This window comes from Lepisosteus oculatus, chromosome 14, assembly GCF_040954835.1.
Source record: "Lepisosteus oculatus isolate fLepOcu1 chromosome 14, fLepOcu1.hap2, whole genome shotgun sequence".
Lineage (NCBI taxonomy): Eukaryota > Metazoa > Chordata > Actinopteri > Semionotiformes > Lepisosteidae > Lepisosteus > Lepisosteus oculatus.
In genome coordinates this window covers 30,289,449-30,298,007 of record NC_090709.1, presented here as the reverse complement: position 1 = coordinate 30,298,007, position 8,559 = coordinate 30,289,449, and the positions used below count along the sequence as shown (strand labels likewise).

Sequence of the window (8,559 nt, the reverse complement as noted above, 5' to 3'; positions counted from 1 at the left end):
TTCAGAAAGTGTAATTTTATTATTTTATGTACCCTTGACGATTCTACTGATGTTATAAGTGCTCTTGTTTATATTGAATCTATTTTGTTGTTCAAATAAAAAGTAAAAAAAAAACATTCCGGATGCGTCTGCTGTAGAAATAAAATGACATCAAAGGCGTTGTACGTAGAGTTCTGAAGCCTGCTCCACAGAAGAACTAGCTGAGATGAAACGTTCGATATTCTACTGACAGGGCTATTCCCATCAACTCAGTTTCTTTCTGAAACAACGTTTTCCAAGAAAAACTTACACTTTGCAAAATTTGAAATAAAATACTTGCTTAAAAGTGCAGATTATTTTTTTCCCAAAAACTGTAAAAGGAGAAAACCGACCTGTTGGAGTCTCTGTCGTACCATTGCTCAGTGCGGTCAGGTCGGGACTAAAACGATAGTAAGGTTCTGGTTCAAGCATATCTAGGCATGCCTTTCTCACTGTTCCATCGTGAACATCATCTAGAGAAAAAGTGGCATGTAATGTTTAATACATTATTGGCCTTATTAATAATTTGAGGGAATATAAATGCTTTGCATGTATCGAATTACAGCACGTAACAACTGAGTACCTGAGTCGATATCACCGGGCAATTTCCAATAACGACCAACATCAGACACTTCAAGAAAAATAAGATTCCATATCTTGGAATGTAGGGCGGGAGAATTCATTTATACTCCTGTTGCATCTTGAGCTAAACTTTTTTAAAAAAAAATATGACGCAGATTTGCTCAAGATACTTGTAATCGCCTTAAAGAGAGTTTTCATGAAAACGTACATCGGCTAGCTCTCCACTGTTAATTGACAGAACTTTTGAAGAAACTGTTCTTATATAAGCAACATACAAATTAAACATCTTAATGAACATGAAGGGAAATCTATGGAAGCCCGTTTCCGTCAGGGAGTAAAAAAAACGCGCTATGATATCTCATTGTATGTCTTTTTTTACTTAAAAGGGTCTTCTTTAGCTCAGCTGGCAAGACCTGGGTTCGAGCCAATGCAGTGAGGCACGAACTAGGGTGGGAGCTGCGAGGGCACAAGCCCTACAACCCGAATCCGTTACAATAACAAAAGGACAGACATTGAAATATGGGCTATTTCGAAGTCGCAAATGTGAGATATAAAGTAGGAATTCTGAGTTACTAAGTCGCAATTCTGAGTTGCTAAATCGGAATTCTGAGATACCATAGCGGGTTTTTTTTTTACTCCCTGGCGGAAACGGGCTTCCATAGAAATCCGGGTTGTGAATAACAACTCTCACTACACACGATTGAGTTCTTGAGGCTGCCACCTAAGACAACTCAGCCATCCTGACAAGCAGTGGAGGATGCCCGTTACTTTGTCAAAGGATTATTAACTACTTTTCTTTTCTTATTATTACAGAGATTTCTACATTGCAAGACAATTGACGATTTAGATAAAGGTATATCGTGGCACGCAAACCAGGCACGGACGGGGTTTGAACCCGCGCTCTTAGGTTTACGAAACCGATGCCTTACCACTTGGCCACCGCGCACACAGTCTAGTTTTTTTTTTCCCATCAAGGCTAATACATTTTGAAAAAAAAAATCTGTGCGCAAATTGCAATGGCAGGAGAAGTAAAGAATATAGTTCTTCTGTGGAGCTGGCTTCAAGAATTTTTTCATTTTCTTCCCTTGTAGTTTCCTCGCTCTTTTACTGTCCCTTTCTCCCACGGAGAGACGGAAAACATGCCGAAATCGTTTTCACCCTGTGTTTGTGCAACGTCAGTGTGTGAAGGGAAAGCAATCTACGTGGCTCCAGTGGCGCAATCGGTCAGCGCGCGGTACTTATACAGCAGTGCACAGCGGAGTCATGCCGAGGTTGTGAGTTCGAGCCTCACCTGGAGCAGTGTGGCCTGTCTTTAGCTACCGAAAGCAACCGTCCACTTTAGATACTGTTACTTATAGGTCGTCCTTAACACCTTATCTAACGGGATTGTAGCTTGTTAGGTGTTTGCTGGAGATCCAGTCTAAATTAACATCAAAGGAACAGGTAAAGGTTTATTCCACGTCACACCCGAAGAAGGGTCCACGTTGTGTTTACTTCTCCTTTCAGCATGGTATAAACCTATACTTTTTCCTTTGCAGCTGACGCAGGTCACTACTTAAATTCCCATCAGCTGTGGACCCCCAGCTGATCTCTACACAGATAGATGAGAGATATCTTCTTAGACGAGAGGTCTGCTGGGACTAAGGGAGCACGATGGGGTACCGAAGACTTGAAAAAGCTCTCGCATTAGATTCTGTTTTTGTTGTTTTCCAGATTTGTTTTTAATGTTCTTTTTGTTTTGAAGTTGTTCCTTTAAGTATTTGTTTATTTTATTTTCTGTAGTCGTTAGACTACTACAGTGATTTACCTAGGTTCCCGGAAGGCTTCTTGCATCGTGGTTGTTGTGTTTTTGGGTTACAAGTATTTTTTTTCTATTGATAGGACCCCACGCATTACTGTGGGACTAGTTAACTTAAGTTCTTACATTGTACCTGAAATTACCACATAAACTACTACTCTGTTTTCTTTTTTTTAAATAAAGGCACAAATGATGTTTTTTTTTTCTTGCAGCTGATTGGCAATGACCCTACAACGGGTCATTGCAACGAACGTGGCTGCTGAAATTTGTCTACTAAACCTGTTCTCAATTGCAACAAACCTAAAATAACATATGCTGCCCATTAGATGTTACCGATGTAGGAGACTAACTTAAACCACCTCTTCACAGGGTTTATGTAGTTCAGTAGAGGAACAGTCGATCGCATTTGAACTGTTCTGAATGTAGTGGAAATAATATAGTCACAAAGTAACGAACATACGCACCACTTGCTTGAAATATTTACTGTAGCTAAAATTGTTTTCTAGACACCACAACTATTCACAATGAATTTGATGAATACATGTCTTTATTAATAAAAGTGTAATTTATTAATAATTAAGATTAATGTATATCTTTATTAGTAGCTGTATTACCGGTAATGCATGTACAGTCCTTAATATGGGATAGTGAACTTTCAGGTATCCTGGGGAGGTAAGAAAACTGAAATGAAGGAAATACATATTTAAAGGGGGTGTAAGTCTTAAATGTGTTCTGTTACATCTGGGTGTTAACTGAATAGATTGTATTACTTATTGTGATTTGACACATGTCTGTCTCAGGAGACAGCAGAAAAATTGAGGAATTTGCAGGTACAGAAAATAACTTGAACTGAACAGGCAAATGTAAGGTTATGTTAAAGAAAAATAAACTTTGTCACCTTTTTCAACATGATTATTTAAGACAGTTTATCGGAACCGTATCTCTCCTCGATTCTGTGGCTGTGGTCCAACAGTAACGGTGGTGAAACAAGCAGAATGTGCGGAAAGAATTGGAGACGTAACGGGAGACTCATCCAGTCGATAGAAGGGTTGTGTACGCTGAGAAGTGTAGTTTAAAAGCTTAACGAGCCAGGGAGGAGTCAAACCTGCAATCTTCTGAGCCAAAGTCAAACACATTATCCATTGCACCACTGGCTCTGATACCCTAAAGCCACCACTGTGAGCTTTGTGCTGCTATTAGTAATACCGTAGCACTCCGGTGTTCACAACAGCCCCCCACCACCAGGAACTCAAACCCAGGCCTCCTGCATCACTCAACAGGGACCTAGCCTGTTGAGCTAAAGAGCAATCTCCCTTCAGTCCTGCGGCTGTGGCCCTGCTATTACAGGGAAGGGCAGTGACTCACCGCTCTGGTAAGCCGGCTCTTACACACTCAATGGTGGCCGTATGCGTTACACTCTCCCCCGCTTAACTCACCAACCTCAGCAAAGGGCTATCCCATCCCACTGCTGACACCAATGTAACGCTCCAGGGTTCACATGGGCATCCTCGCCACTGCCACATCAGGTCAGTCCCCCACCGTCAGGGACTCAAACCCAGACCTCTGGCATCACTCAACAGGGACCCAGCCTGTTGAACTAAAGGGAGTCCGTCCCTAAGCTCAAGCGGCTGGGTCCCTGTTGAGCTATGGTGGCGGTCGCAGGTTTGAGTCCCCGACGGTGGGGGGCTGACTTAAGTGGCAATGGCAAGGGTGCCCACCTGAACCCCCAACCATTACAATACTATACATCGCTCCAGTCCAAATTTTCTCAATTAGATTCATGTGTTTTCTACTTGTATTTAGCTACTAGGTCTTTCGTTTGGTCTGTTTTAAAAATAGCATCTCAAACGATTTTATGTGTCATGCTGAAATTCACACACGGGGGATGTCACATGAAAGACAATCACAGATAAGATGTTGCATTTAAAAAGAAATCCAGAGTGGCAGTAGAAAACAAAGCCTTATACACGAGATGCAAGTGCTCTACCACTGAACTAAACTGATAGGCACTTTTGCCTGCAGCTCTTTAATTGAGTTAGGGAGAGTGAAGGGTCTACACAGTGTACAATTTAAAGGTCGAAGCAAGACAATCTGATGCGAGGAGAATTCACAAAACGAGCCTCTGCTTTATCGTTTACTGAGCATTCAATGAACATCTAAGTGAAAGACATATTCACTATTTTCACTTTTTGTTTAAAGAACACTTTTATCATGTTCTGCACTCCCGGTGTTTAACGGTGTTCTTTTCTACACTCCTGATTTGAGGATCCCCAGGTAAACAAAATTCCGATATATTGAATAGTATTTATGTTTACATTTATATTCACTCGTGCCAAAAGCTTGTGTTCTCTGCATATATCAGGATGTGGAAAGAGGCCCAATCACATCTGGAGTAGATAGTATTTAGGTCAAAGCTAATTCAAAGTGCATCTCTGGGTGTGTTTGAATTACCTACGTGTTTGACTGAAGGACAAGCTCACGGTGCCATAAAAATTGACATTCGTCATCTTTTCTTCTACATTCACAGGTTTTACGCTAAAGACAAAAATGTTTTTTTTGTCGTTTTCATGCCAGCTGGCACTAATTATTCTGCACTGACAGGGAAGATTAGTATTTTATCTATCACAATATGTGTGGAATTTGTTTTTAAAAAAGTTGTTCCAGAAATGAACACTTCCATTAAAGTTAAGGCAGACACCTGTTGCTGTCCACAACGACCAACTCTGCATGGCAAGAGAGGAGAAAAGCACTGTGGTGATTTGAACCCAGAAACTTATTTACTAGACATGCACGTTAACCAGCTAAGCCACAGCACCAACAGAGCACTATCCTTTTACAGCCTCTTAGACACACCGCTCTGAGATACCTGCGTTCTGTGTGCGCTGCGCCTGCTCGCTGAGCAAGTGATGAGAAATGGCTTTTATCTGGTAATTTCAAGTCCAAGGAGCTCAATATGCTTTTTATGTTTGACATCTTCAAGGAAAATGGTGAAATCGCAGGTGGAAGAGGAAAATGATCCTTGAGTAGAGGAAAGACGACCATCTTGAGTACTAACTCATGTCAGGAGGCTAACTTCTGGGATGAGGTGGTGGGGTGGTAAGGCGATGGACTACTAATCCATTGTGCTCTGCACATGTGGGTGTGAATCCCATCCTTGTGAAGTTCAGCAGTTGACAGATGTGCCTTTTTAAACTGGGTGTGCTTTCGTTTCGTCTTTCGCTCCTGTACTACAGCAGTAATATTTCTAGATGTGCATGAACATGGTATAGTAGGCTGACGGCAGGAACACGGGGTCCACAAGCAGTGACAGTATCAGAGGTGTCTGCAGTGTGTTGGTTTGTGAGCACTAATAAAATAACTTGCCGTGGAAGCACGTGTGCCTGCATTAATACAGCTCCATTGAGCAGAAAAAGCAACACAAACACCGACTTGTCAACAGGAAGTTTCCGTAGCTGAAAACACAGCCATTGTGCTCCAGGTGAAGCTTGTGTCGCAGGATGTGGGTCATTGAGGCAGTCACGGTCTGGGATTGATTGGGTTATGTTGATTTGTGTTACAGGGTGTGGGTTATTGAGGCAGAAACAGGCTGTGATTGATTAGGTTATGTTGAATTCCAGGATGGTGTCAATGTTGCCTCTCACTCAAGGGGGTGACTGCAGTTGTCCCAATTAATACAGGAACAGTCAGTAAAAACAGTCAAACCCAAGTCGTTCAGGGAGCAATTAGGTATCGAGACTTGGAGGTGTGAGGAGTCGCTGAGCCAGTTTTAGCCAGACCAAGGGGTGAACTGATAAGGTTCCATGACACCTAGCTCAGCACTCCCACATTCCTCAAACAACACAAGCTTCCTCCTGGAAAAATACTGGGCAGACCTGATTCTGACAGGGACAGTGGAAACCCCCCTGAAAGGGATTGGCTAAGGAGAGGGATAAAAAAGACCTGAGACAGAACAGAGGGGGCTCCCGATTCCCACTGGATCCTGGAGACGACACAGGCAGCACAAGGAAGCTGCAGGGTGCAAGACCCCGCTGCAGAGTGCAAGACCCCGGAGGAACTCTGCAGAGACTTCTAATACCTGGAGGCAAGGATCTACTGGTTCAGTAACTGACGACAACGAGAGACATTGGCATTGGAACAGAGGTACTGTACAGAGACTTTTAACACCTGAAGGTGAGGAACAAGGAAACTGGCACAGTTAGCCGATTCAAACTGAGAGGAATGTAATATAGTCGCAGAGGATTTCTATTGTTACCTGAACAGAGACTGGGGAAATAGGACTGGGCGATACCCCTCTCCTCAAAGTGGGCCATCAGAGACTACAGGTACTAAGTAGAGACGATCGAGTAACCTCTCTCATGTATTTTACAGAAAAGACTGCTGCCCCTCTGTATTCATTTTGACCCTGGGAAGGACCTTTTGCTGCTGTGAATTCTGTTTTCGTTGTGTTTTTGGGTGACAGTGAATGTGAATGTAGTTGGAAAATAAAAAGGGCACTTATACAATACAAATGCTTGTCGCTGGTCTGTGTGTGCATTGGTGATTCTGGGAGACAAACAGAGCCTGTGGTAATGTAGAGGGGCCCTAGCACCCCGTTTGTATTGCTAGGTGGTGTAGATGTACACGAAGCAGGAACATCCCTCGCCCTTGGGTTCACCTTACTGTGACACCTTCTTCATCTATGTTTTTTGAGTGCACTGCAAATGATCTTAGTATCGAAATGCCGTCCCACATAACCGATCCAAACAAGCTGCTTTACAGAGGAGCACTGCCGGAGCTTATCGTTGGCAAACTGAAGACCAGGCCGACCTCTTCTGTGACTCTTGAACACTAAATCTCAAGGTTGTGAATTCAAGCTCCACGCTGGCGGGAAATTCCATAGGTAATGATCACATTTTCTTGCATGCTAATCAAAAGAAATATTAAGAAACTTTTTCCGATACCAGTTTTTTAGAAAAGTAAAGGCACACGGCACATGTGTGCCACATCACGTCCGAGTTTAGTGACAACTACCTCAGAGATTGTAAAATGGGTAGTTTCAGATTAGATCACTTTTTTTTATCAAAGGTTCAAGCAAACCTGAATACTTTTGCAAGTGACATTTCAGAATCCTAGTCAAATCCAGTACGATTGCTGGATCCTTCGAATTCGACTGAACTATAGCACAGATCTGCAGTCCACCATTAGAATACTGTGGGTGTGTTGTATAAGCCATACCGCCCAAAATAGTTCTAAAACGGGAGATGCATCCTCATTTAGGAATGTGGTATAAAGTGAAATGGTCTGGGAAGAGTCCTACGTTTGAACAGTTCAAAATAGACGTAAAGGGGTATATACGGACTCTTTCGAAATGTAAGAACAAGCTGTGCGGACCTTATCTTTATTAACGTCGTGTAAACGTTTTTCATAGAGTGTAATTGTATTATAGCATGTGCCCCTGAAGATTTTCTTGATACGTTATATGTGCTCTTGTTTGTATTGTATGTAGTTTTGTTGTTCAAATAAAACGTAAAAGACACAACTTTCCGGATGCGGCTGCTGTAAAAATAAAATGACATCAAGGGTGCTGTACGCAGAGGTCTGAAGCCTGTTTCATTTAAGAACTATATCCAGAGGTGTTAAAGAAGTCTAGATCTCACTACGAGAATGGCAGCATCTCAAAAAAAGCAGGTGCAGTTCGTTACACAGTCGTAATGCCACTAAGTCGGACCAGAAGAGCGAAAGCCACCTGGCTTTCTCTGAGCAAGTAATGTGACAAAGAGACACAGTACAGTGGTAACCGACCCTCTTCCAACTGACTTCAAAGGGGAGGGAGCTGCTTTTTGGCAGTCCCTCGAGAAACTAAGCAAAGTGTTTAAAGATACTTTGTCAGCTTGACATCAAGGCAGAAAACAAAAACTTTCTTGCGTCCACTCAAACCAAATGCGGTTTGCCACCTTTTGCGTTATGCAGGGAATGACGTCTGCCGAGATCACTTTTGAGTCAATGCAAATCGTAGTGTGCCCTCCATTTTAATGTTGGTTGTGCTGGCGTGCTGCTTCTGTCTGTGAAACTTTATGCAATCAAGGCATTTAATGTTTTTTTTAATAATTGGAAAAAAATGTACTATTTTTTTTCTTAAATATTGATGGTTTAAAAACTTATTTAATGTGAAACGGTCATTG

The 8,559-nt window shown here is 42.3% G+C and overlaps 2 non-coding genes across 2 annotated transcripts; one reads left to right on the top strand and one right to left on the bottom strand.

The window, feature by feature from the left end:
• Positions 1-1,474: 1,474 nt before the first annotated feature.
• On the bottom strand, positions 1,475-1,546 carry trnat-cgu (transfer RNA threonine (anticodon CGU)). Its single transcript has one exon. It is a non-coding gene; the product is annotated as a tRNA-Thr (tRNA).
• A 259-nt stretch (positions 1,547-1,805) lies between these two features.
• Positions 1,806-1,899, top strand: trnai-uau (transfer RNA isoleucine (anticodon UAU)). Its single transcript has 2 exons — positions 1,806-1,843; positions 1,864-1,899. It is a non-coding gene; the product is annotated as a tRNA-Ile (tRNA).
• The last annotated feature ends 6,660 nt before the right edge of the window (positions 1,900-8,559 follow it).